Source organism: Rattus norvegicus, chromosome X (assembly GCF_036323735.1).
Source record: "Rattus norvegicus strain BN/NHsdMcwi chromosome X, GRCr8, whole genome shotgun sequence".
Lineage (NCBI taxonomy): Eukaryota > Metazoa > Chordata > Mammalia > Rodentia > Muridae > Rattus > Rattus norvegicus.
Window position 1 is genome coordinate 111,938,342 of NC_086039.1, and position 26,571 is coordinate 111,964,912.

The 26,571-nt window shown below is 39.1% G+C and overlaps 1 protein-coding gene across 6 annotated transcripts in view; it reads left to right on the top strand.

Annotated features, from left to right (window-relative positions):
• Pak3 (p21 (RAC1) activated kinase 3) overlaps nt 1-26,571 on the top strand; it is a 258,071-nt gene that overhangs the window by 25,375 nt on the left and 206,125 nt on the right. For 4 of the 6 annotated variants that reach the window (XM_063279845.1, XM_017601940.3, XM_063279842.1 and 1 more), the window contains exon 2: nt 20,410-20,504. The exons of the other annotated variants lie outside the window; for them this stretch is intronic. The gene's annotated coding sequence lies outside the window, so the exon portion shown is untranslated. The remainder of the gene's footprint in view (nt 1-20,409; nt 20,505-26,571) is intronic. 6 annotated transcript variants of the gene reach the window in all.

Sequence of the window (26,571 nt, forward strand, 5' to 3'; positions counted from 1 at the left end):
AATGTACATTTATATTTTGTCTATTCATCTCTTTGGGTTGTTTTCAGTTGTTAGGTCATGTTTTTCTTTTACTATGTTTTAACAAAAACATTATATATTCCAGACACAATTTGAAAATATTTTCTCCATTTAAGTGTAGGCTGTCTTTTAATTTTCTTGATGGTTTCCTGTAATACAAATGTCTGTTTTATTAATATCATATCATTTATATATTATTTTTATTGCCTTGTCATGCTTTTAGTGTCCCTTTAAGGAACTAGTTTTAATCCAATGTTATTAACAGTCATACCTGTCTTCTAAGATTTTTATATTTCTAGCTTTTACGTTTATGTCATACATCTCTAATTAATTTTATGTGGTGTAAAGTAGGAGTCTCATTTGTCCCAGACCATTTTTTGCAAAGACCAGTTTTACTCTGGACACACTTATCAAAAATACATTAACCATAAACAAGCAGATTCAATTTCAATTCAATTCTATTTGCCTGTGTACATATTTGTGCCAATATTAGAGTATTATGATTGTTATAATTTAAGTGAGTTTCAAAATTAGGAAGAATTTATGTTCCAATTTTGTTATTCTTTTAAAAGATTCTTTTGACTATTAACATTTCCTTGCACTAACATATAAAATTTAAGATATGTTGTCAGTTTCTACAAAATAGGTAACCGGAACATTAGTAGAATTATTATTGCATCTACAGATGCACGTGGAGAACAGGATATCTTCCTGTTATTTAGATCTTAGTTAATTTCTTTCAACAATGCCTCAAACTGATTTTTAAATGTTCACGTAATATACTATGATCATATTCTTTCCTTTCCACCAACTCCTCCCCATTCCTAATCACTCTTCTCATATTATTTCAGTATTTTAAAAATAAAACACACAAACAAAACATAAAAGCATAAAAAAACCTGTGGATTCTTATTTGTGTTGCTTAACTACTTTTGATCCTGAGGCCTACCCTGGATTGTGTTTGGTATACACACTACATTGAAGAAAGCTCATTTCCCATCTCCTAGCAGCCACCAATCACGAAGTGCTCTTGGTTAGGGTAGGACACTGTGTTTGCCTCCCCATCTCCATGCTGCGATTTCGTCCTGCTTGAGCTTGTACAGGTCTTGTGCATACTTTCACATTATCTAATCTTGTGTGTGTATCAGGTCTGTTGTGTGTGGAAAAGTCTCTTTCCTCAAAGTCATTCACCACTTCTGATTCTTAAAATCTTTCTGCATCCTTTTCATATAGACGAATGAGCCTTGAGGGGAGGGGTCTGGTGAAGACCTCCCATTTAAGGCTGGCTGTTCCAAAATCTCTCACATTCTGTACATTGTCCAGTTCTGAGCCTCTGTGCTTATGGCCATCTACTGCAAGAAGAATCTTATCTGTTGAGTGATGTACTTATCTATGGGTCCAGCAATATGTCACCAATAGTAATTTTATTGTTTTGTTAATTTAGTAGACTAGCAGTAGTAGGGTTTGCTTAGAGTTTATGACCTATTTAATCTCAGATTTTTGGGCCCTTTAGCAGTCAGGCATGGGTTTCATGTCATGGAAAGGCTCTTAAATCCAATTTTTAAAATGGTCCTAGAATATTTCTGCCTCTATTATGCCAGTGGGCACATGTTGCAGGAGGGAATTTATTGCAGCTTTCAGGGTTCCCTGCTGGATGAGATTGTTAACTACTTTTCTCCTTCAGTAATATACAGACTGTCTTCCAGTACTATGGATACAATCAGTAGGGAAGAAGCTTCTAGTTGAGCAATAACCCAATCTCTCCATGCCTGATGACATAAGCAAATAGTGTTGTCAGCAATAGGATCTTACTGTCAAGAAGTGAAGGTATAGCATTTGTAATAGCCTGTGATGTTTTGGGGGAGTTTGTGCTCTGTGATATCTAGTTGAAGTATCATCTCCCCTATTTCTGGTAACCACATTTAAACTTCTTTTTCATATGTTCATATTTTAGAAAGGTCCATCCCCATGTTCCCTCCTCTATTCTGTCCTCCTATCCCCCTCCATATTAAAATTCCTATCTAATTTAGCCGCTATCCCTCTTAACAGTCTATTCTGTCTCTCCATCCTTCTCCCCCTGCCATCTGGGTTCCCTGTTCTTGCACTTACAGTTACATTTATTCCTAGTGGTTTTATTATTTTTGTCTACTATATATGGAATTAGTCTTTAGTTTCATTTTTTCTTTACTCATATTTTATTGCTCGACTTAATTGCCACAAATAGAACTTCCAATTCAATGTTGAATAGAATTATCCAAGATAGGAAAGTTTTTAGTCTTGGACTGCTAGGTACAAATGGCTCTCAACAACGTCTTACAGTTGGCATTATGATTGTACAAAAGTAATAAGCATTCAGTACAAAGTGTACTTTCTATTTTGAGATTTCACCTTTCCTTGAGCTGGCAAAACACAGTGTGATAATTTCTCATGATGCCGAGCAGCAGTATTGGAGTGAGTCACAGATTCCAGTCATCCATTGAAGTCACAGCAGAGCGACATATCCTCTGCAGTTCATTGTGTCCCTACCTATGACGTTTGCTAGACTGGGTGTAATTAAATTCATGTTGCACTTAGGGCATTCAACTTATACTGAATATAGAGACATTTTTGACAATTGTTTCACTTAGATCTCTGCTAATGTGAGAAAGCCACATGAGCAGTTTATTTCACTTCCCTTCCGAATCATAGTCCATCATTGAGGGAAATCAGAGCAGGAGCAGAGACAGGAACTGTTGAGTGTGCGTGATTTTTTTTCTCCTGGCCTCAAGCTCCTAGAATAACAACTCTGAGACACAATTATATTTACAAACACCTTGGCCATAGGCTTTGGCTGTTCTCCAATAAGCTCATAAGTTAGTCACTCTATTATTTATTCTAGGTTCTGCCACATGGCTGATTACCTCTGCTCAGCTCTAATGCGTCTATTCCCCTTTATGTCCTTGGGCAGATCCATGCATTTCTCCGTATTCCAGAATTCAGTCTCTCTACCTGACGTCCCACCTTCTATTTCCTGCCTAAGTTTATAGGCCAATCAGCATTTTATTGACAGGTGCTTCATCTAAACAGTACACAAGAGGTTCTCTCTACATAAGAATGACACAGGAATGTTGTTTACAGGCTAGCTTTCTGTGGCTCACTCAGCTCACCTTCTATACAACCAGTACCATCTACCCACTGGTAGCACTTCCCACAGTTGGCTGGCCTTCCTAAAGTAATAATTAATTAGTAAAGTGCCTCCACAGTCCTGCTTGTAGTCCAATCTGATAGATAGACCTTCTGAGAAAAGTTTCCTTCCTTCCAGATGACTCTAGTTTGTAGACAAAATCCAACCCGTACAGCAATGCCAAGGAAACTCCATTCTACCCATAGCTTGTTGAATGAGTTGTCATCAAGTGCTAACAAGTTAACAGATTTTGTTTATGGGTTTTTATTTTGGCTATTGAAATAACCACATGGTTTTCACTATCTGACTAATGAAGTGGTGCATTATATTAATAAATTTTAACATATTAAAGCAACATTGATTTCATGGAATAAGTCCCAATTGGTGAAGCTACATAATACTGTTTCATTTTCAGTTAGATTAAATGTGCCAACTAATTTAATTCTTGTTATCTTGTTGAGGGTTATACATTTGTTGTTAGATTTTTGTTTATCAAGTATAGGGAGCCCTCTATTCGTACTTTTCTGAAAGGAAAACATTTTTTGTCTTATCATAAATGATTATTTCAAGTGGTTTCCTGCATAAATTGATATGATCATATTTTTAAATTTTAATATGTTGACATGGTTAGTTGCAAAATCTGTTTTTGGCATATTGGGCTAACTTTGTATTTATGAAAAAATATATGTTGGTTGTGGCATATAGTTCTTACAAACTAGTTATAAGTTAAGTTTTGCTAATATGATATTGAGCATAAAGGATATTTCTTTGTAATTTGTTTCCTTCTACCTTTCTTTCCTTCTTTTTCTTCTTCCTTTCCTCTGTGTTTTATATGTTATCATTATTTGATTTTGGTATTAGAGTAATACTAGTCTCATAAAGTATGTTAGAAAGTGTTCTCACAGCCACATTTAGAAAGTGATGTAGTAAATTAGTATAGTTTGCTCTTCAAATTTTTGGTAGAATTCTTCAAGGAAACCCCTAGCAGATTATGACAGTGGCAGACACCTGTAATTCCAGTATACTGTTGTATATTTTCCTTCTTGACACTATCATTTGCTTTTGATACTGATGGAACATCCTTTGTGTCATTGCCATTATTACATATGTTCTAGTGACGAACTCATTTCAAATCAATGGTCCATTTTTATGGGCCACTATGTTTAATGATGTTCCTCAATATAACTTCCTTTTGAGTTGTTGATCAGTATAATCCAAGAGACTCCCAAAATAATATGAGCTAGTATTTTCCCCATTGGATGCCTCCCAGAGGTTGAAGCTAAGTCTTTTTTTTTTCTTTTTTTTTTTTTATTAACTTGAGTATTTCTTATATACATTTCGAGTGTTATTCCCTTTCCCGGTTTCCGGGCAAACATCCCCCTCCCCCCTCCCCTTCCTTATGGGTGTTCCCCTCCCAACCCTCCCACCATTGCCGCCCTCCCCCCATAGACTAGTTCACTGGGGGTTCAGTCTTAGCAGGACCCAGGGCTTCCCCTTCCACTGGTGCTCTTACTAGGATATTCATTGCTACCTATGAGGTCAGAGTCCAGGGTCAGTCCATGTATAGTATTTAGGTAGTGGCTTAGTCCCTGGAAGCTCTGGTTGCTTGGCATTGTTGTACATATGGGTCTCGAGCCCCTTCAAGCTCTTCCAGTTCTTTCTCTGATTCCTTCAATAGGGGACCTATTCTCAGTTCAGTGGTTTGCTGCTGGCATTCGCCTCTGTATTTGCTGTATTCTGGCTGTGTCTCTCAGGAGCGATCTACATCCGGCTCCTGTCGGTCTGCACTTCTTTGCTTCATCCATCTAGTCCAATTGGGTGGCTGTATATGTATGGGCCAAATGTGGGACAGGCTCTGAATGGGTGTTCCTTCAGTCTCTGTTTTAATCTTTGCCTCTCCCTTCCCTGCCAAGGGTATTCTTTTTCCTCATTTAAAGAAGGAGTGAAGCATTCACATTTTGATCATCCGTCTTGAGTTTCGTTTGTTCTAGGGATCTAGGGTAATTCAAGCATTTGGGCTAATAGCCACTTATCAATGAGTGCATACCATGTATGTCTTTCTGTGATTGGGTTAGTTCACTCAGGATGATATTTTCCAGTTCCAACCATTTGCCTACGAATTTCATAAACTCGTTGTTTTTGATAGCTGAGTAGTATTCCATTGTGTAGATGTACCACATTTTCTGTATCCATTCCTCTGTTGAAGGGCATCTGGGTTCTTTCCATTTTCTGGCTATTATAAATAAGGCTGCGATGAACATAGTGGAGCACGTGTCTCTTTTATATGTTGAGGCATCTTTTGGGTATATGCCCAAGAGAGGTATAGCTGGATCCTCAGGCAGTTCAATGTCCAATTTTCTGAGGAACCTCCAGACTGATTTCCAGAATGGTTTTACCAGTCTGCAATCCCACCAACAATGGAGGAGTGTTCCTCTTTCTCCACAACCTCGCCAGCATCTGCTGTCACCTGAGTTTTTGATCTTAGCCAATCGCACTGGTGTGAGGTGAAATCTCAGGGTTGTTTTGATTTGCATTTCCCTTATGACTAAAGATGTTGAACATTTCTTTAGGTGTTTCTCAGCCATTCGGCATTCCTCAGCTGTGAATTCTTTGTTTAGCTCTGAACCCCATTTTTTAATAGGGTTATTTGTTTCCCTGCGGTCTAACTTCTTGAGTTCTTTGTATATTTTGGATATAAGGCCTCTATCTGTTGTAGGGTTGGTAAAGATCTTTTCCCAATCTGTTGGTTGCCGTTTTGTCCTAACCACAGTGTCCTTTGCCTTACAGAAGCTTTGCAGTTTTATGAGATCCCATTTGTCAATTCTTGATCTTAGAGCATAAGCCATTGGTGTTTTGTTCAGGAAATTTTTTCCAGTGCCCATGTGTTCCAGATGCTTCCCTAGTTTTTCTTCTATTAGTTTGAGTGTGTCTGGTTTGATGTGGAGGTCCTTGATCCACTTCGACTTAAGCTTTGTACAGGGTGATAAGCATGGATCGATCTGCATTCTTCTACATGTTGCCCTCCAGTTGAACCAGCACCATTTGCTGAAAATGCTATCTTTTTTCCATTGGATGGTTTTGGCTCCTTTGTCAAAAATCAAGTGACCATAGGTGTGTGGGTTCATTTCTGGGTCTTCAATTCTATTCCATTGGTCTATCTGTCTGTCTCTGTACCAATACCATGCAGTTTTTATCACTATTGCTCTGTAATACTGCTTGAGTTCAGGGATAGTGATTCCCCCTGAAGTCCTTTTATTGTTGAGGATAGCTTTAGCTATCCTGGGTTTTTTGTTATTCCAGATGAATTTGCAAATTGTTCTGTCTAACTCTTTGAAGAATTGGATTGGTATTTTGATGGGGATTGCATTGAATCTGTAGATTGCTTTTGGTAAAATGGCCATTTTTACTATATTAATCCTGCCAATCCATGAGCATGGGAGATCTTTCCATCTTCTGAGGTCTTCTTCAATTTCTTTCTTCAGTGTCTTGAAGTTCTTATTGTACAGATCTTTTACTTGCTTGGTTAAAGTCACACCGAGGTACTTTATATTATTTGGGTCTATTATGAACGGTGTCGTTTCCCTAATTTCTTTCTCGGCTTGTTTCTCTTTTGTATAGAGGAAGGCAACTGATTTATTTGAGTTAATTTTATACCCAGCCACTTTGCTGAAGTTGTTTATCAGCTTTAGTAGTTCTCTGGTGGAACTTTTGGGATCACTTAAATATACTATCATATCATCTGCAAATAGTGATATTTTGACCTCTTCTTTTCCGATCTGTATCCGTTTGATCTCCTTTTGTTGTCTGATTGCTCTGGCTAGAACTTCAAGAACTATATTGAATAAGTAGGGAGAGAGTGGGCAGCCTTGTCTAGTCCCTGATTTTAGTGGGATTGCTTCAAGTTTCTCTCCATTTAGTTTAATGTTAGCAACTGGTTTGCTGTATATGGCTTTTACTGAAGCTAAGTCTTAATAGCTAAGATACTACATATAAGACTTGAGAGATTTGAGCTGAATCTGAACTGAAAGTCTCCTTCTTAAACTCTGGTTTTTATAGAAACAGAAGTTACTATATAAGCTGCTAAGGAAGGGAAGTAATCATAAGTCCTACCCAGCTGTGATGTGTGTGAACAACTATGACCAGAATGGCAAGATATTCCTAAAGATTCAATAGTAACACTCATACCTCAGTAGTAACTGTTTAATTGGACTTAAGTCCTACTCAAGAGGAATAAAGTCATTCCTGGTACTAGTAATTCACTTTACTGGAATAGTTGGATTATACAGACCAACTCCTTATCCTTTGTCCAAATATTTGTGTATTTAAAACTAAAGCTCATGTCCATACTCAGAAGATGGGTTCAAATGCTTAATTTTTATATTTCTGAAATAGCTGTTTTGTCATTTAATCTAACATACATTAATTTAATTTCTCATAATTTTGGTATATATAATTTTTCAATTATAGACTGAAGGTGATTATTCAAAAGTGATTATCACTGAGTGGTCATAAAATTGAATGTAAAATGTAAAGTAATATTGATACTGTTGAGTTTGTGATATGATGGATATTTTGAGAAATGTTTGAGACACAGTAGAATAACACTAAATTTAGGCCCTTTCAAATTCTGTAACTCAAATTCTGTCTGGAAGTCAGATGATATTCTGCTTTTCTATCTACTGTGACATTGAAAACTGTAGCTAGAACTGGAGGAGAGTGTATTCTTTGAAAATGTCAAGGTCTTAAAAGATAAGAAAAACTGAAAAACACCTTTTTAAAGGACTAAAGTGAAATTTAGTATCAATTCTGGAACTGATTTTTGTTTGACTCCTATACTGGATAACTTTTATTGTTGGGTTAATTAGTTAAATTTGGAAAAAGCCTTTAGATTACATAGAAATATTATTTATTAATTTATTTATCCTGTTCATTGTCTTCAGGCAATGAACAGAAGTTTCATCCATATATAGTATATATTAAAGTATCTACGGATAAAGAAATATGACATTCAACTTACTCTCAAATGATTTAGAGGAGAATACACTTAATATACCAGGTTTGCGTGTTATCCCCAGGGACCCTCCCCTTTTCTGAAGGGAAATGGTGAAGTCGTAGATCATGGGGAAATTAAGGGTGGGGAAAAACATGGGAGGAGTGGAAGGAGAAACTATAGTTGGGATGTAATATCTGAGAGAAAAATAAATTAAATAAAGAAATTATATATTACAAAAAGAATGTCTAGCCAGGCAGAAAAGCTGAAGGAAATTCCCAAAATGTCAAAATTTGGGGATTTAGAGTGAAGGGTTGAGAAACTTCTTTGAACAATAAATTTATACTTTACTAATAAAACTAAGGAGGATTGTGTCCTGGAATGTCTGACCCATGAAAACTGTTGGACAGTTAGTTTATGCAGTGTTAAGACAAAAGATGTATTGGAAAATTTGAAATGGCAAAAAGGTAAATTTAAAAGACACTATAAAAAGGAGTTTGTCCTATCTTGGTGGTCAGACAGAGAGGAATTAGGGATGGTTCTGAAGTTGGCACCCTAGAAACAGGCCCATGCTGGCAGAAAGAGACACATCAAGTGCAAGCTGTTTGGGACACCAAATAAGTTTGCGGGTACATAAGCACAAAGGTACCATTTAGTAGAAAGCAAAATAAAGACCAGGGCTGGAGCCAGTGGTTTGGTAGGCATTTCAAGACTTTTACAGATAGATGGAGTTCGTCTATTTATAGGGAAGAAAGTTAGTGGAAATAGTATATTTCTTGTTTGCTTGTTGTAGGCAGTTGCACTGAAGTCAAATAACTTTGGGTTCAAACTCTTTCTAGTCTGGTGATCTCCATCAAGTATCCAAATCTCTCAGAGCTTTGGTTCTTCCAGCTGTGAAATGGTGACCTTACACACAGAACCAATATAGAGCACTTATACTATACTCGTCACTGGTACATATGTGGGACTGAAGCCGAAGACCTTGGATCTGGTTTCAATTGGTATTTCCTTTCCCATGTTTGCCTGCATGAGTCAGTCCTCTCTGTGTCTGTCTGTCTATCTATTATCTGTCTGTCTTTGTCTCTGTCTCTTTCTCTATCACTCTGTCTCTCTCCCTTTCTCTGTAGCTAGTAGGGATGAGGCAGTACCACAGCATGCCATCTTTGACACACAGAGGATAAGTCTGTAAGGCACCGCTGGACCACTGGAAATGATAATTGCTTTCTTCCTCTGGCAATACAAGCAGGAGATTAGGAAGCTCTACGGGGTTATATGAAATGTAAGTCACAGCCAGGACACATGGGGCAAAGGCAGGCTCTAAAGACTCATGTGAATTTCCAGAAGTATTCCCTCCCTTCAAAGACTTTTCCAGGCCATCTAGAATGTGATACTTGGAGGTGGTGAAAAGAATGATCTAAAGAGACTCAGGGGCACCATGTACAGGAGACAGATTTAAATTTATTGAAGGTACTACCCCCCACCCCAATCCCTATCTTGGGAAGTAGGGAGTGACAGGAAATGTGTCTGGCCCAGGAGTAAGGACTGCCAGTCACCTGCCAGCATGGATCATCTCTGAAGAAGATGCAGTTCTGGGTAGCCATGCTGCTAGCCTATATTTATTCTCTTCTGCAGGAGTATTAATCAATCTGTAGACTTCGGCTACTACATGATAATGCAATCAAAGCGATCACAGCGACCTTAAGAATTCCTGATGAATTCTCTTTTCCCCTCCGTCAGCTTTGCTTTCTCTAATTTCTCAGTGCTTGGCTCATTGTCTCAGCGTACTTGGCTCTGCTTCTCGCTCTGAGTACCTTTTTTTCTTTTATGGAGGAGAGGGATTGAGTGAAGTCATGGAGTTCTGGGCTGCTTGGAACTGATCCATGGAGCAAGCTTGTCCTTGAAGGAAGGTACATTCCCTATAGAGGAAGGCTTTTGGGTTATAATTAAAAAAAAAAACAGAAAGGGATATTTGAAAATGGTGAGAAACTGAAAGAAAGAGAGGTGTCAGGATGCTGTGGAATAAGAAACCTGGAGAAACCAATGGGATCAAGTTGAATTTTTTTTACCTTGGGTCAAATAGGAATGGGAAGGAGCATTCTGAGGCAAAGTAAGTATCTGAATATCAAGGATTGCTAATTTCCCAGTGACCTCTTGAATAGATGCTGTTAGATCTGCAGTGAAGTGTAGCTTTCTTAATGAGAAGGAGCTTGCAATACAGAGGCTGTTTAGCTGGCTACTTAAATGGACATCTTAAATCATAACTTGCTCATAGCAGGACTTGTAGAGGAATTTCTACATGGTTTCTGCTATCCTGCTTTCTTGGCTCAAACCTCCAATTGTCCCCAGTTTCTTTTATTTCTTTTCACATCACACACTAGGCCCTAGGCAATCCTGTTAACTACCTTCCCCAATATTGGCCCCTTTTCCCCACCTCCTCAGCTATAACCTTGTATAGACCAATGCCGTCTTTGTCTTGGGCTAGTGGGATGGTCTCCTACTCACTTCCATTCTTTTAGGCTGCCATGTATGGATGTCCAGGACACCATAGTTATGGGTGTGCCATTTATATCACAGACACATACTAACTTACATAAAATTGTGCAGATGGGTACAGACACTCTGAATTTCTTGGTTCTAAGTGTAAGAACTGAGGAAGAGATTCTGTTCGCACATTAAAGCATCCCCATGTGTAGCACCTTGAACAGACTTGGGAAAGCCCATGCAAATATACATACTCACAGGCACACATAATGGTTCAGCCTTGGCCCTGAGGCACTCCTTACTTCCACTGCCCATTGTTCTATCAGAATGAAGTCCTATCTTTCCCATCCACAGTTGTTTCATCTAGGGAAGAGATAAAATATTGGGGTGCGAAATGCTTTGATGTTACATGTACTCCAGTGACAAGAAATGCTCAAGTGGGAAGAGTATGGATGTACATGGTCCGGACTGCTACCCACCATCATTCAGACGAATGTCCTAGGGCAGGACTTAAATGTGACTTAGCACTGACTATAAGATCTTAACACTGTTGTTTTTAATTTGAGGAGGGAGCATTTTCATGTCTCAGTGTAATAGTCTTCCAGACATTCTCAACTCCAAACAACAATCAGCACAGACTTTAACAAACATTTGAAACGTTGAGTATATTGATTCTTTGTTGCAAATCCAATTTACTTTGCAATACACTTAGGATGAAGGTACAGTACTACACTAGAATGACCTGTTCCCTGCCTTCCTCTATGGACACATCTCCTTTTACACTTCTTCTCACCATATTCCCTAACCCCAACCACAGGTTCTACTTGTCACCAAGCTCATTTGTGTCTACTTCATTTCTGTATTCCTTTCTTCCTTCCCCCACTTCTCCCTACAGTCCTGATTCTACTAATCAAGGACTTTGGCCACCGTTACATTTTTTTAAGTACAATATTAATGTCAATTATTTTTGTCCTCCATCTTTATTAACTTGGGTATTTCTTATTCACATTTCAATTGTTATCTAATATGGTACTTGTCATGCAATGGGTAGCCAGTAAGTATTTGTTGAGGAAGTACATAAACAGGAAAACAGACGATTTCCATCCATTCCCTCCGCAGTAAGGGTTTTAAGATGTACACAATATAGTCCTGTGTCCAGTGTAATTTTAGATCCCTTGGTAAAAAGAGATGACCAGAAAATAGTCATTTGAAATAGAAAGCTTAAAGAACTATTTAGCCAGAAAGAATCATAATCAGCATGATCTGCTGTTGTTGAGATAGTCTCTAGACTCTTTACTCACTTAGTCTCCATAGTGACCTTATGAGATATATCTCTTAAAATCATCACTATTTGAGTGTGAGCACACTCAGTCCTAGGAGACAGAATGACATGGATTCTGACATAGGTTGATATGAATCACTTTGAAGTACTGCAAAAGAATATGTTTCATTTGCTATCTTTTCTTTTTTTTTTCCCAAGTACCATGGTAGCATCCCCAAGTCTCCAAATGTATCTCATTCTCTTGAACTAGGCAGTGGGAAGCAGGTGAAACAGGAGCATGTGCTATGTAGGCAAGCAACAGCGAGCACAGATCTTGTTAGCAATGCCACTGGGAAGGAACCACTTGGGTGATTGACAATACAGATTCAGCGGCTGAGGTGTTTCGTACACTCATGATATTAAAATCTATGAAAGCATCAAATTATGAGCCAGTCTTGCCAAACTGAAAGAGACTTGCAGGCACAAAGGAAATTTAACAGCTCTTTGGATTTTCTTGATGTCAAACAGAATGCTTCTACTGAGGTGAGAATGGCTCTAGCTTGAAGCTCTATGAGGTTGAAACCTCAGTTATTACAAGGCTAGATTCTCACATGGAGAGAGAAAATGGCATATGGAGAAGAGGTAACTGACTAGCTAGGCTTTATAGCACCGAATGCCAATACAAAGAATGAAACTGTGACAGCAATGGGAACAGGCAATGCAGTTCTTCATGAGCGTATCAGAATTCTCCTGGGAATAATAATTATTATTATTATTTTATTATTAAAAATATTTATTATTATTATTACTATTATTATTATTTCCCTATTATCAAACAACTTAATTCTCCTCACCAACAAAACCAGACTGTTTGGGGAATAGAAACATAACTCAGTACACTGCTTACATACCATAGATAAGCCCTTAGGTTTCACCACTAGCACCAAACAAAGTGGTTTGATGGTACAAGCCTGTAATCCCAGTACTTGAGAGGTAGAAGCAGGAGAACCAAAAGTTAAAGATTATCCTTGGCTACAGTTGAACTTGGAGGCCAACACTGGTTATAGACCCTGTTTCAAAATACACACACGGGTTTGGGGATTTAGCTCAGTGATAGAGCGCTTGCCTAGCAAGCTCAAGGCCCTGGGTTCAGTCTTCTGCTCTGGAAAAAAAAAGACAAAATAACACACAGACACACACACACACACACACACACACACACACACACACACACACAGAGAGAGAGAGAGAGAGAGAGAGAGAGAGAGAGAGAGAGAAAGGCATGTACACATATACTCAATTTAAAATTAGCTTACTGAGCTTACTGTAACAAACTGTACATGAAATAACATTTCAGGGACAATGCTTGGGTATTTATTTGCATATCTGAACAGAATCCTAGCACCAGAGAATGGACCTAACAGACCTCTAGATTCAGTGAATTCACTTTATACACTTTATAGATTTATAGATAGGAATACTGAGGCTAAGGTAAAGAACTCTTGCTTTTATTTTTATCGTGTGTGTGTGTGTGTGTGTGTGTGTGTGTTTGTGTGTGTGTGTGTGTGTGTGTGTGTATGTGAGAGAGGGGGGTTGTTTGAAGAATTGTTAAGGGTAAAAAGTAAAAGCTCTACATTGTGAAGGGGAAGGGATGAAAAATGTTAGAATTGGCGCAGTGTTTAATAGATAACTAGTCATTTGTGACATGACCACATACAAACTGTAAAAACACCCCTGTCTGTGGCAGAAACAGAGGAGATATTCTCAATGGAGGGAGATACTCAGCTGAAGAAACCTAAATGGGGGCCATTTATTTCCTTCCACCTCCTCTTCAGCCATCCAGTCCACCACACAGTTCAGCTGTGGGTTTGCAGCATTTTGCTCCACAGAGACTTCCATTGGCTGCTTTGCTAGTGGCTGGTGGCATTTTGCCTCTGTGGGAGGAATGGAGCCTTTTGCCTTTATCAAGAAATCTATGATTTTTTTTAAAAGCATAGTGCAGCGCTTTTTACAAATTGCAAGACAGAAATAGAAATGCCGCCAGTCTTCAACACAGCCTCCTTGAGGTCGGGGCAACCTGTCCCTCAGGCAGTGTATGAGGAGAGCTCATACATTTCTGAAATTGGTGGCAAATTCTCTGTGGAGGAAGGCAGAAAACAAGCCATCTTTTCCTCTGACTTAAAGGGAGCTAGGCTTAGAATGAGAGGAAGCTAGGAGCTTTTGAGAGAGCCCATCTAAGTGCATTATCAGGCCAGAAGGGAGTCACAGTGTTATAGCTTGGCTGTAACCTACTATGGGGATTTGGAAAAGGTGTTTCTGCTAAGTGCGCCTGCTTTTCTTCTCTGTCCTTCCACATTTGCAGTTGGGTTGCAAGGTCTAAATGGAGACTCGCATATTCCATGGAAACAAAAATACCCAATGACTAGCAGAGTTAAGTATTGTTTTGTATCTGATCTATACCTTGGATGATTGAGCAATTTGAGTGTGAACTTGGGATAGTACAGACCATTGTAGGGCTTTTGCATATGTTCTTAGGAGGGATATGAGAGGAGGCAGTATGGTTGCAACAATAGATTCATAATCCAATTATGGAAAGAAAACCATGGGAAAATCCAGAGTCCTGCCCTTGCCTTATCTGTCCTGCCTGTGGCTCTCAGCAAATTACTAAAGTGCTCTAAGACTCAGCTTCCTCGCTTATGAAGTGGGGTTGTCATGAGGGCTTCAGTTAGATAATGAATGGAAATCTCTTATGCTGGTAAGGACAGCATAACAGCAATTACTGTTGATGGCATTTGCCTCTGTTTTTTAGAACTGGGATGCCTTTTTGGCAGTACACAGCTGGTCCTTGGTTTAAAGTGTGTGTGTGTGTGTGTGTGTGTGTGTGTGTGTGTGTGTGTTCATGTGCACATGAAGATTCACAGTTTGAATTCAAAGAACTTCTGCTTGGATCCATAGGTTTGGAAAGGAATACTTGAATATGTTCTGGAACTGGAGATACAAATCAGTGGCTTAGTATTCACCTTATAGCCATGAGTCTCTGGGTTCCATTGTAGCATGCTCTTTCAACAAATCACATTTAATAAAGACCCAAATAAGTTAGGATGTGGGGCAGACTTGGCCAGTGTTGGTCAATAGCATTGTTTTCACACGAGATTATTACTCACCAGGAAATCAACTTCATGAGCAAGGAGGAGTATTATTACCAACAAAAGAGGAAGGGAATAACACTGTACATTTCATACAGTAAAGATAAATATGGCTTCATGAAATGCTTGTTCCATGTACATTCATAATTTTACATGGTTATACGTAGTTATGAACATTTAGTTCATACATGTATATATATGCATATATGTGTGTGTACATATTTTATGAAGTAATACTTTACCTTACTCTAGCACATAGTCAAATGTGTTTGAACTACTCACTTCTCATTTGGATATACAAAGAAAATAATCTGTCAAGTCCTAAACCAGAGTAGAAATTACTAGCAAGAGCATGCAGTATGGTTCATTTCTTTTCCCTCCCTATCTTTGCCATGCTGTGCATAGGTCAACACAGTTGGCTATTGTTTAATTAGAACTGAATCCTAATACCATGTAATAGCCCTGGCCTAACATATAAGGTCAAGTTAGGAGTTTGGCTATGGGTATCAGGCTAATTGCATTGACCCCATTATGTAGGAAATGCATCTGGCTTCATTGGGGTGTTTAGTTGGTGTTCATTAGCAAGGACTTTGTAGAACTCTGCCAAACATCTGTCCAAACAGCTTTTATGCACACTCTTCTCCTGTCTTCCAGGCATTGGTATGTATTTTTCTATTGGAAACTCCACCTTCTTGAAATAAAATAACTCGTTAAAATTGTGTTTGTTAATTGCGTGAGCGCACGCGCGCGCATGTGTGTGTGTGTGTGCATGCACACACAAGGGTGCAGAATATGGGCAGGTAGGTGTGCGTGAAGACATGTGTAGGTGCACCTGCATACATGTGGAGTCAGAGGTTGGCGCTGGAGGTCTTCTCCTGTCACTTTCCACATTATTTTTTGAGACAAGGTCTCTCACCAAAACTGGAGTTCACTGATATGGCAAGGCCAGCTGTCCAGCTTCCGGAATCCTCCTGTCTCCACCTCTCCAGGACTTATATTACAGGTCTAAACAACTATCAGGTTTTTACATAGGTGTGGGGGATAAAACTTGGTTCCTTATGCTTGTGCTGCAAGCCTTTTACTGACTGAGCCATTTCCTCAGCCTTAGAGATGTGTTTTGATTCACTCAACACTCACCATTTATCTTTTCACTGTGTTCTTGGCATGTGAAAGATGTTAATGTGCACAACTCTTCATCCATAAAGTCCACAAAAAAAGAGGAAGCAATGTTGTGTTCTTATTCACAGGAAACTTCTGACTATGTGGCCATGTGATCATTGAAGCCCCTCTGTCACCATCTATACAACTTTTGGCCTTGTAGGATCTCCAGCCATACCATTTCAGAACCGTTGACTTCCTACCTGGCTTTCAGCTTTTTTCCATAATACTTATCACACTACCTACTACACTTTAAGCAGTAAACAGATAAGTAAGCCTTACATGTCCAGATCATTTCTCTAGGAAGATTAAAAAAGAACAAAATTATTTTAAGCCATCTTGTTTGCTTTGCTTTGCTAACCACCCCACTTTGAGACAGGTATCAATAGTAGAATGCGCTAGTCTTGAATTCCTCATCTTCTGCTTCAGTCTCCCAAGTACTGGGAATACAGGTATGTGTTACCAACAATAGATTAAATGTTCCGTTTTTAAAAGCAGATGCACACTTTGACATCTGGATATTGATGCAAAATCATTTCACCTTCCCATGTTTATAAAGAATTTGAAAATAGTTTTCACACTACACTGTGAAATAGTTTTACAGTCCAGGTATATTCCAATAGATCCTAAACTTATGATTATAGATATATGTATCTTATATAAGTACACTGTAGCTGTCCTCAGATACACCAGAAGAGGGCACCAGATCTCTTTACAGATGGTTGTGAGCCACCATGAGGTTGCTGGGAATTGAACTCATGACCTCTGGAAGAGCAGTCGGGGCTCTTAACCGCTGAGCCATCTCTCCAGCCCATGTATCTTAAACTTATTAAATACTCAAGCTATGAGTAGCCTTATAAACTGGAGTCTCCTAGAGAGGAAATACAGCAACAGACAGGTTTGGAGCCTTCCCCATAGTCACATCCAAATTTGGTGGTAGAATTAGAACCTGCACCCAGGTTTCCATCATCTTTGTGCCTGTTCATGCCCTTCCACTGTTATCCTACCATCTGCTAGGCTGTCTCCTTTCTACTGAGGGCTAAAACAGTTTGCCATGTGTAGAATACAATATTCAGTTGCCAGTTCTCTCCACATAGATCATAACCGAGTTATCAACCTTCCAACCGATGACCCTCAGGCACTTCTCGATAGAGTGGATATGTCTACCTTCCTTTCCGTCTGCACTGAGGATATTGCCTCTTGGCATTCTGTATTGCCTTTGCCTCCTGCCTGTGATGGAATGAAGACCTGTATAGGAAGGTTATTAGCATCGTTCCCACCAGCAGCTTCTTTCTGTGGAATCAGTGTGCTCTAGAACAAAGCCTCCAGGGTGTCAAGTCCCAGAGGAAGTCTCACTTCTCAGATATGCGACTTAAGACAAATTATTCAACTTTCCTGGCTCCCAATTCCTTTAACTGTCAACATGAGAAAAATCAGACCTGTTCCTCTTATTCCTCAGGTCTGCTGAGAGACTATGTGAGATAATACGTGTGAGAGCACCTTGAAAAGAGAACATTTGTACAATTCTGAGGGTAGCACATTATGACTGAATCAGCACAGTAATTGCTGACGGTTTACTATTTATATGTACACAATTGACTCAGGACATTCCAAGGAGCACAGGGCTCAGCTGCTTTCTGGAGCTGGAGTCTAACTGAGACAGGTGTAGCTGAATGGAATGGAAGAAAGCCAGCCTTACAAAGCTGGAGATGACCATAGTATATGAACTTCATGGAAAGGGAAATAGAGATCATGGCAGAAAGGCCAACGAGGGATTCCTGGAGAAAACTGCATCTAAACTATGCTTTAGGGTGAAATTGGCAGGATGGGGGAAGCAAGCTAGTGAGAAGTATATTCTCAGATGGGATGATAGGACATGTGAGGGCTGAAATCCTCATCTGTTCCAGAGGCCTAGTCTTTAGGGCATGGAGAGTACAAGTTATAGACAGCTTTGCCAGTATCCCAGCTGAGATGTGACGAAAGAGAAGCAAGCACGTTTGTGAAACCAAGGCAGATGCTAAGAGGGACTGAGAATAGCTGAGTACATTACAGGTAGTTTAGTACTGAAAAATAGTCATACGTATAGTACATGTCTTGGTGTTGTTCCAAGATTTAAATGAGATGGTGTGATAATCAGCACAATTGCTGGTGCATGATTAATACTAGCAGCAATTTTCCTTCTTACATTGATCACAAGGGCTAATAACATGTACCTTGAAATCTGTTTGATGTTAGTCATATGACCTTGGCTGGGACATACCTCCTGGCTTTTCAGTGTCGTGATCTTTAAGATTGGAATTTTAATAGTGCCAACTTCAGAGGATTATCATAGGGACTAAATATCTTAATCAAGTAAAGTGTTTATCACAGTGTTGTAAGCACCCAGCTGATATCAGCTACTATAATTATTATCATCAGCCAAAAAGAAATGTGACATAGTTGCATGACAAATGAAAGAAATTGAGAAAAATTCACAAAAGCACCTCAAGTCTTACAACTCAGCATTCAATTTCTTTTTATCAGCTTGGAGGCCAGTTTTAAAAGTGAAAATTCTTTTGTACCTAACTTAAATTTTGTTTTTACTAGCACATGATTTTTGGAATTAGAGCAAACGATAGGAAGTTAGTCCAGCAGACCTTTACTGAGTACCTATTATGGTTCTTGTCAGTGTGCTAGAAGCTGAAACACACAGACACACACACAGACACACACACAGACACACACACACACACACACACACACACACACGACATGAGAATTATGTGTCTACGTGTAAAGGACTTATAGTACAATAGAAAGAAAAATCAAAAAGAACTATTAAAATGCATCTTTTATTATTTTAAGTATGTAAAGTGGTTAGAAGTGTGTGTGTGTGCGTGTGTGTGAATGTGTGTGTGTGTAAACCTGCACAACATAGAATTTAAACAAGGGGCTAGGGAAAGCCTCACTGAATAGGTGATCTGAATTGAGTTTTGAAGGAAGTGAGAGAATGAAAGAATGAATGATAAGGCATCTTAAGGGAAGTGTTGTGAGCAGAAAGAACAGCAAGAACTTCCTTAAGTCAGACACGTGAAAGGAGGAAAGGTAATGGGATAGAAAATTAGACAGGTCACTAAATGCAGATGTTTTAATTTTAGTTTTAAGGTTTTTTGCTTTGTTTTTGTATGTGTTTTGTTTTGTTTGTTTGTTTGTTTGCTTGTTTGTTTAGTTAAGTGAAGAGTGTTATCTTCAGGGAGGTGAAAAGAAATGGAGAAGCTCCTTCAAGTATGAACTTAAGATGGCAACTCAGTCATCTGCCCCTCCCCAGTAGTTGCTTACTCCTCAGGGAGCCTGAAACAATGATAAATAAGATAGAAGTCAAGCAAGTCCCACAAAGCTGCCCTTAACACTCTATGGACTGCATAGTGTGGTCTTATTGTACAGTAGGGGTACAGAGAAAGGAATATTGACAGTGACTCAGGAAAAGACACGTAGTCCCTCAGAACCAGAGGCCTCATTAGGATAGTTCTGCCACTGTCATCAGCTCATGCGGCTGGGACTTGAAACCCTCTTGCCTTATCAGCCTGCCTAGCCTCCAGCAGTACCTCCTCTAGGTCAGAGAAGCTACGTAACAGACCTAATTGTTCACCCTGCCCATTTGCCACCCCTGGATAGCAGTGATCCTTTCACCCAAGTAACCCAAGACAAGGATATTTCTGTAGAACAGTAGAGATTTGGCATTTGATGGCTAATGAGTGCCCTGTATATTACCCTCCTGCTTCATAGATCCCAAGTCTCTGCCAAACCCTCTCCTTCTATGAACTTCTGTTTCTTCTTGGGAGACATTACATCTTTTCAGTGATCATCTAAGAATGTGATGTTTAAAATTAAGTAGGAGACCCTAGGAAGGAATATTGGAGGCTCCAGGACAGCAATCATGTTTAGCATCATTTGGAAATAGTACTTTAATTAAGATATCCCAAAATGGTACTCTGACACTTTACCAACTAAATATTCTACCTTCATTAAACTATTATCTCAAAATGTGTATGTGACTCAACTCAACCTTAAATCTTTCTTGATTGCTTGGTCAGTTTTTATGTGACCTGCTTCTGAGACAATGTCTTGTCTTCCAGTGTCACAAAATGGACTATTAAGGTTTTTGTTAAGTAGTTTCCTTTATCTTATTTAAATTTCACCTTTTAAATTTTAGCCCAGTACACCGGCCCATCTGAGTTCACTTTGCATCTCAATTTTGTTCTTCAACATATTTGATCCTCTGCCAGCTTTGAGTCATCTTCAGACGTGGTAAGTACATTTTATATATCACGTAAATTATTAATGAAGTTGGAAAAGCCCTGGGGCTCTTCTCTGGAGACCTTTCTGCTGGTTGCCACCTATGCTATGGGTAAAATTCTTTAATCAATTGCCACTCCATTGGGCTATGTTATAGTCTGGTTAAAACCTCATTGTTTTATTTCAGTTCATTCATGAGAAAGTTATGAGAGAAAATGACCAAATGCATTACTGAATCCAACATATGAACATTGACAAAGTGTTACCAAAGACAAGATGGATAAGGATAATCTAAGATGGAGGCTTTGCTTGTTTTGCTACAATGGAAATATGAGTATTTTTCCTAATTATAAAAGTGCTATGGGTTTGTTATAAAGGTCAGTAGCATGTACTGGAAGTGAGTCTACATAGCATTCTGGCACTCCGCTAGATATATCTGGCCAGTCTGTGAGCTTATCAACAGTTCTAGGAGATCATACCCTAGAGAATGTTTCATGACCTGCTTTATCTCCACAATTTTGATCATCCCACAACTTCTCCCAGATTCACCTCTACCTCCCAATTCACCTAACTTCATCTTCTCTCTTTTTTCTCTATATTTTTCCATTTCTAAAAATTAATCAAGTCCAGTTTGTGTTGGCCAACTACCCTGGGATGTCCTACTCTGAATACACTATTAATGAACACTGACTCTCCCTCTCTGCCAGCAGCCACCAAATGACAACAACTCTGCTGCCATGGGTAGGACTTCATGCCTACTTCTCCTTTATGTTAGGACTGTGTTTGGCTTGAACTTATACAGGTCTTGTGCCTGTTGTCCTAAGTTGTAATTTTATATGTGTATCTGTCCTGTTGTGTGCAGGAAACATGGTTTTCTTGAAATAATCCACCAGCCCAACAAACTACTACCACAATCTTTGTAGTTCCTCTTCTGCTAACTTGCCGCGAGCTTTGAGAGTAGGGGTTTACTATAGATGTCCCATTTCAAAGTCTTTTGTTCTATGATGTAAGAAGAAGTTTCTTTGATTGGTGTTGAGTAATGGAGGCTTTACAAAGTCAAGCACTTCAGCATGAAGATTTGAGTGGTGAACTGTTTTGATAGGAGGCTGCAGGTCCTAACTGGCCCAAGTGGTATGATTAGGAACACCAAAAGGCACAACTGTGATGAACTATTATTCTGCATTATATATCCTCAACTCAAACCAAGTGAGGCCATCTTCTAGTTCCTTCATGACGCCCTTCTTTTTATCTCCACATGTATATTCTGCCTGTTCAATGTATATATGTATCTTCTAGATAAGGTAGGTGCCACCTGCTGTGAAATCTTATAACTCTTTAAGGTCACTCATGCTTGACTAGCTGAACTGCAACTGCCTTGTTCTGTGATTTGAAATAAATCATTTATCATATCTGGCTTTAGTTATCATCATCCATAGAATCTATATACACACCTTGCTTGATGACTGATTGATACTAAGTAAGCACTTAGTGAATGTTAGTCAAGATTTTTGTTATCATCATCATGGGATGTCACATTCCCTACAGTATTGAATTGTGATGGAGACAAAACAGGAACATGGGCAATGCCCATGATAAGGCTCAGCATAAGGTGAGTGCCAAACAAAAGATAGAAGTTACCAATTTTTGTTTGTATCTCCCTTTGAATACTTAACTTCTTTTCTCTTTTGTCACGTCTATGTGTGTTCATGTCTTAAGGATCAAGACTGAAAATTAGTTGAGTTCTTTAAATTTCATATGAGGAAATCCTACTATCACTTAAAAAAATACCCCTTTCAGATTTGACCATTTGCTAGGTAGATAGCTCCTTTTCCACTACCTGATTCACTAGGGCAGCCTGGATAAATCGGGGTATAGAGACTCTAGCTTCCAAAGCCACTGATCACAAAATTAGCTAGGTCTGAAATGTTACAAATGTGTGAGAGTTTCTCTGAGCAGAGTTGACTGTACTCCATGCATGGAGACAGCCCCCCTTAGCCAGTAGCCTACTTCAGGCTCTTGAGTACCAGAGCAGTCTCCCAGGTTCTTTCTGTGTTCTCTGATACCTTTATGCAACACAGTAAATCAGATCACATCTTCTTCAAAAATCTTCTCACAGTTCTTATCTCGTGAAGTAATTTTTTAAATATTTTGCACGATTTACTGAACTCAGCATAATGTAGTTCCTGTGTACCTTTTTAATCTCATCTTGTCCCACTCTTCTTTCCTGCTTTGCACCACCCACAATAACCTTCTGTTCTGAGAAAACACCAAACTCAATTTACTCCAATGCTTTTGCTCTTATTCTGACCCTCTGCCAGGAAGTAAACCTCCTCCCGGCCCCCAATTTGCCTGTGATTTATCCTCCAAGTTTCTACATAAATGATACTATGTCAGGAAAAGATGAAATCTCCCCTGTGTATTTTATTTTCAGTAGGTTCTCATGTTTCCAGTTCAGTTCAGATTCATTGGCTCTCAGGTCTGCTTCACATTGAGAATCATGTAGGGAATATTAAAAATGAGACAATGACCAGGGCCCTTCTAGATCAAGTAAGGCAGAATTTTGGAGGTTGACTTCTAGGCATCTGCAAATAGTTCCTACAAGCCAAGGTTGATGGCTTCCATTCTGGTCAATCAGTCTGTTACTTTCCTACTTAGTGCTTGCATCAAGCTACCAATAATTTGTTCCATCCACTGAATCAGTAAATATTTATTGAGTCCATAATGCTTGCCAAGGATAACTGAAAACACAAGGAGTAAAATAGTGAACACAAATGAATCAAATCTCAAACTTTATAAAATATCAATTCCAATAAGAAAGGCAGACAATAAGCAATATCAGTCAGACACTTAGTATTTTCTATGTGATGTTAGTCTCTGTGTCAGTAAGACATACTATGGAATATATATATATATATAATATTTTACATTAAAAGTTTGTTTTTCTTCCCACAGATTCATAAGTTGAGGTACAAAGTCACAATGTGATCGAATTTAGAGATGGAATTAGAGGGAAAATATTTATGTTTAGATGAGGCCCTGAGAATGGGGCCTTGGTCTGAGGGATTAGCACTTTTCTAAACCCTGCTGATTTTACAGAGATTTCTCCCTCCTACTTTCCCTCATCTGGGTGAGGGCACACATGTGAGCCATGAAGGTATGGATGCTGCTTATAAGCCAAGAGGAAAGTCTCCAAAAGGAACTGAAATTTGTCTGCATCTAGATCTTGGGTTATTATACATTGAGAACTCTGATAAATGCACTACTATTTATGATATCTAGTCCATGATCTTTTGCTATGGCATCTTGAATTAACTAAAATATATGGCATGTTAGACTATAAATTCTGTGAAGAAAACTAAGAGAGAAGGAAAAACAGAGATAAGGCAGTTTTGTTGGATATGTAAGTGTACAGTCATTGGCCTAGGCAGGGAGATATTGAGGGAAATGAGAACTGTAGATTGGCATTTACCAGGATGTAGCACATTTACACCAGCAAAAGCTTGTGTACAGGTCCTGAAACTGAATCATGATGTAACTGGGGGGGACAGCATAGGGCTAGTGTTCATAGAGTTGAGAATAAGGATAAGCATAGTGGGAGATAACTTCAGAGAGTTGAAGTGATGCTGAGATAATTGAGGCTTTTAAGGTTGCTGTGACACCTTTGGCTTTGACTAAGAAGTAAAAAATCATCCAACAGAGAGTAGCTGTTTTAGTTATGTTTCTACTGCTGTGATAAAACACAATGGCCATAAAAAAACTAGCCTAAGGAAGGCTTTGTTTCATCTTATACCTTATAGTCCACCATACAAGGGATATTGGAGTAGGAACTCAAGGCAGAACCTAGAGGCAGGAACTGTAGCAGAGGCTGTGGAAGAATGGTGCATACTTGGTTCTTCATGGATATCTTAGTATGCCTTCTTATACCATCCAGGACTACCTACCCAGGGGTAGCACTGCCATCAGGGTACTAGACCCTAGTGAACTGGGTCTACTGTCTATGGTTATTATTCAAGAAAGGCTTGCCCATGGGGCCACTGTTGTGAAGGCATCTTTTCAATTGAGGTCCCTTCTTCCCAAATGACTCTAGTTTGTGCCAACTTGACAAAACACTAGCTAGCATAGTAGCATAATTTGATGTGGAATTGAATCAGCTCACTATGTCTTCTGTGTTAAGAACAGACAAAACAAAGGAGGTGAATCCATTCGGAAAGCTAATGTAGATAAGAGATGATGGTGCCTTGGAGTAGGTTGGTACTGATGTTGCAATAGAAATTACTGTGGCCTATGTAGTTTGGGTCCTGGAACCCTGGCTAGGGGTGACAAAGGGTATCAAGAAAGGACAGGTACACAGACACATCTACCATGAAACTGAGATCAGGTAGGATTCGCCTACCATTACTTCATCAAATTGGAACCTCGGCATGTTCATTAGGACAGCATGGGTGGGGAATTAGCTGTCTCAGTAGGTCATCTCTGCAGGCTAGGGAGCTCAGGCTGTAAACACCCAGGAGAAAGAAGCTGCAGTCACTAGTCTCTGCACACAGCAATCAGTTGATCATAAACTCTCATACTCAATTCCTTGGATAGAGCTTTGCCTACTCCACTTGAGCCTGGCATATATAGGTAATGGCTGAGCAAATTGTCTCATGTCCTTGACAGGCCATGCCCATGTCAAAATATACAGTCAGCACTCAAGGCTTCTTCCCATCTCAAAATAACTGATATGAAAACCAACAATAAAATGATATAATTGAATGTATTATGGGAGCTAGGGTGCCCAGAATTTGGTGTTGAAACTACATTGAGCATGGGACAAAGTACACAGCCCAAGAAAGAAAATAAAACTAAACAAGAGAAGAAAACTAGCAGAGAAAAGGGTAATGTAGGGAAGATGGAGCAGTCACTAACTGAGCAAAGGACACTGAAGATACCACAGTTTTGCCAAGGACTAAGAATTAAGCATACCATTGTATAACATGGGAGTCACTGGTAAACTTGTTCTGAACAGTGATTGAAAGGCATTCAAGAGATAAAGGAAGGAAATAATTTGGAGACAATGAAACAAGTAATTTTCTCTTGGTATGTTTTCTGTAACCAGATAACTGGAAAGAAACAACTTAAAAGAAAAGGGGTTTGTTTTGGCTTATAATTTGAGGGTATGCTATATTCTATCATGGTGATGAAGGAGACAGAGACAACAGGTGACGTTGCATCTGAAATGAAGAAGCAGAGAATACTTAGGAAGTTGAGCCAGTCTACAAAACTTCTAGGTCTAACCCAGTGATGTATTTCTTCCAGAAAGGCTCCATCCCCTAAAGACTCGCAACCTTATATAACAGTGTTACCGGATGGGCCCAAGTATTCATATACTTGAGCCTAGAATTGGCATTTCTTTTTCAAACAACAGCATCTACTCCTGGACCCCATAATTGTATTGCCATAGCATGGAAAAAAAATACATTCATTCTAAGTTCAAATTTTCCCATAGTTTTTATCAAGCCCAACACTTTATTGTCTGAGAGTTAAGGCAGTCTTTTAACTGTGAGCCCCTATGACATTAAAAAGCAAATTACACATTTCCAATATACAGTATTACAGAATGAACATTTCCATTCCAAAGCTAAAGACAGAACCCATTGAACATGGAAAAGTCTAGCTGATATATTTACTGTTGCTGACTACTGTTTATGGTCCTGAGAACTACTCTCCATACTAGCAAGGAGAAAGCTAAACATTAACTCAGTTATAAACCTTATGATATGCAATGGTGACCATCTTGCAAGATATGTGGGTGCAATGTGGCACAAAAATTGTGGTAGAAACTAACCATTAGCTGATTGAAGTTAAGACACACTCCATGAGGTGGAACCCATCCCCAATATTTCCTGGGTGGTCAAGAACCTGAAACTAAGTAGTCTGTTGACTTAAGGGAAAACAAAGTACTACTGTTCTCCTCAAAGAGCAGTGTCCTGTCTAGTTGTTCCGCCCTGCAGGACAGTCAACAAGGGTGCAGAGGGTACCTGGAAGAGAATGAGGGCAAGAGACACAAAGAAGGACGCCAAGACAAGAGTCTGATCAA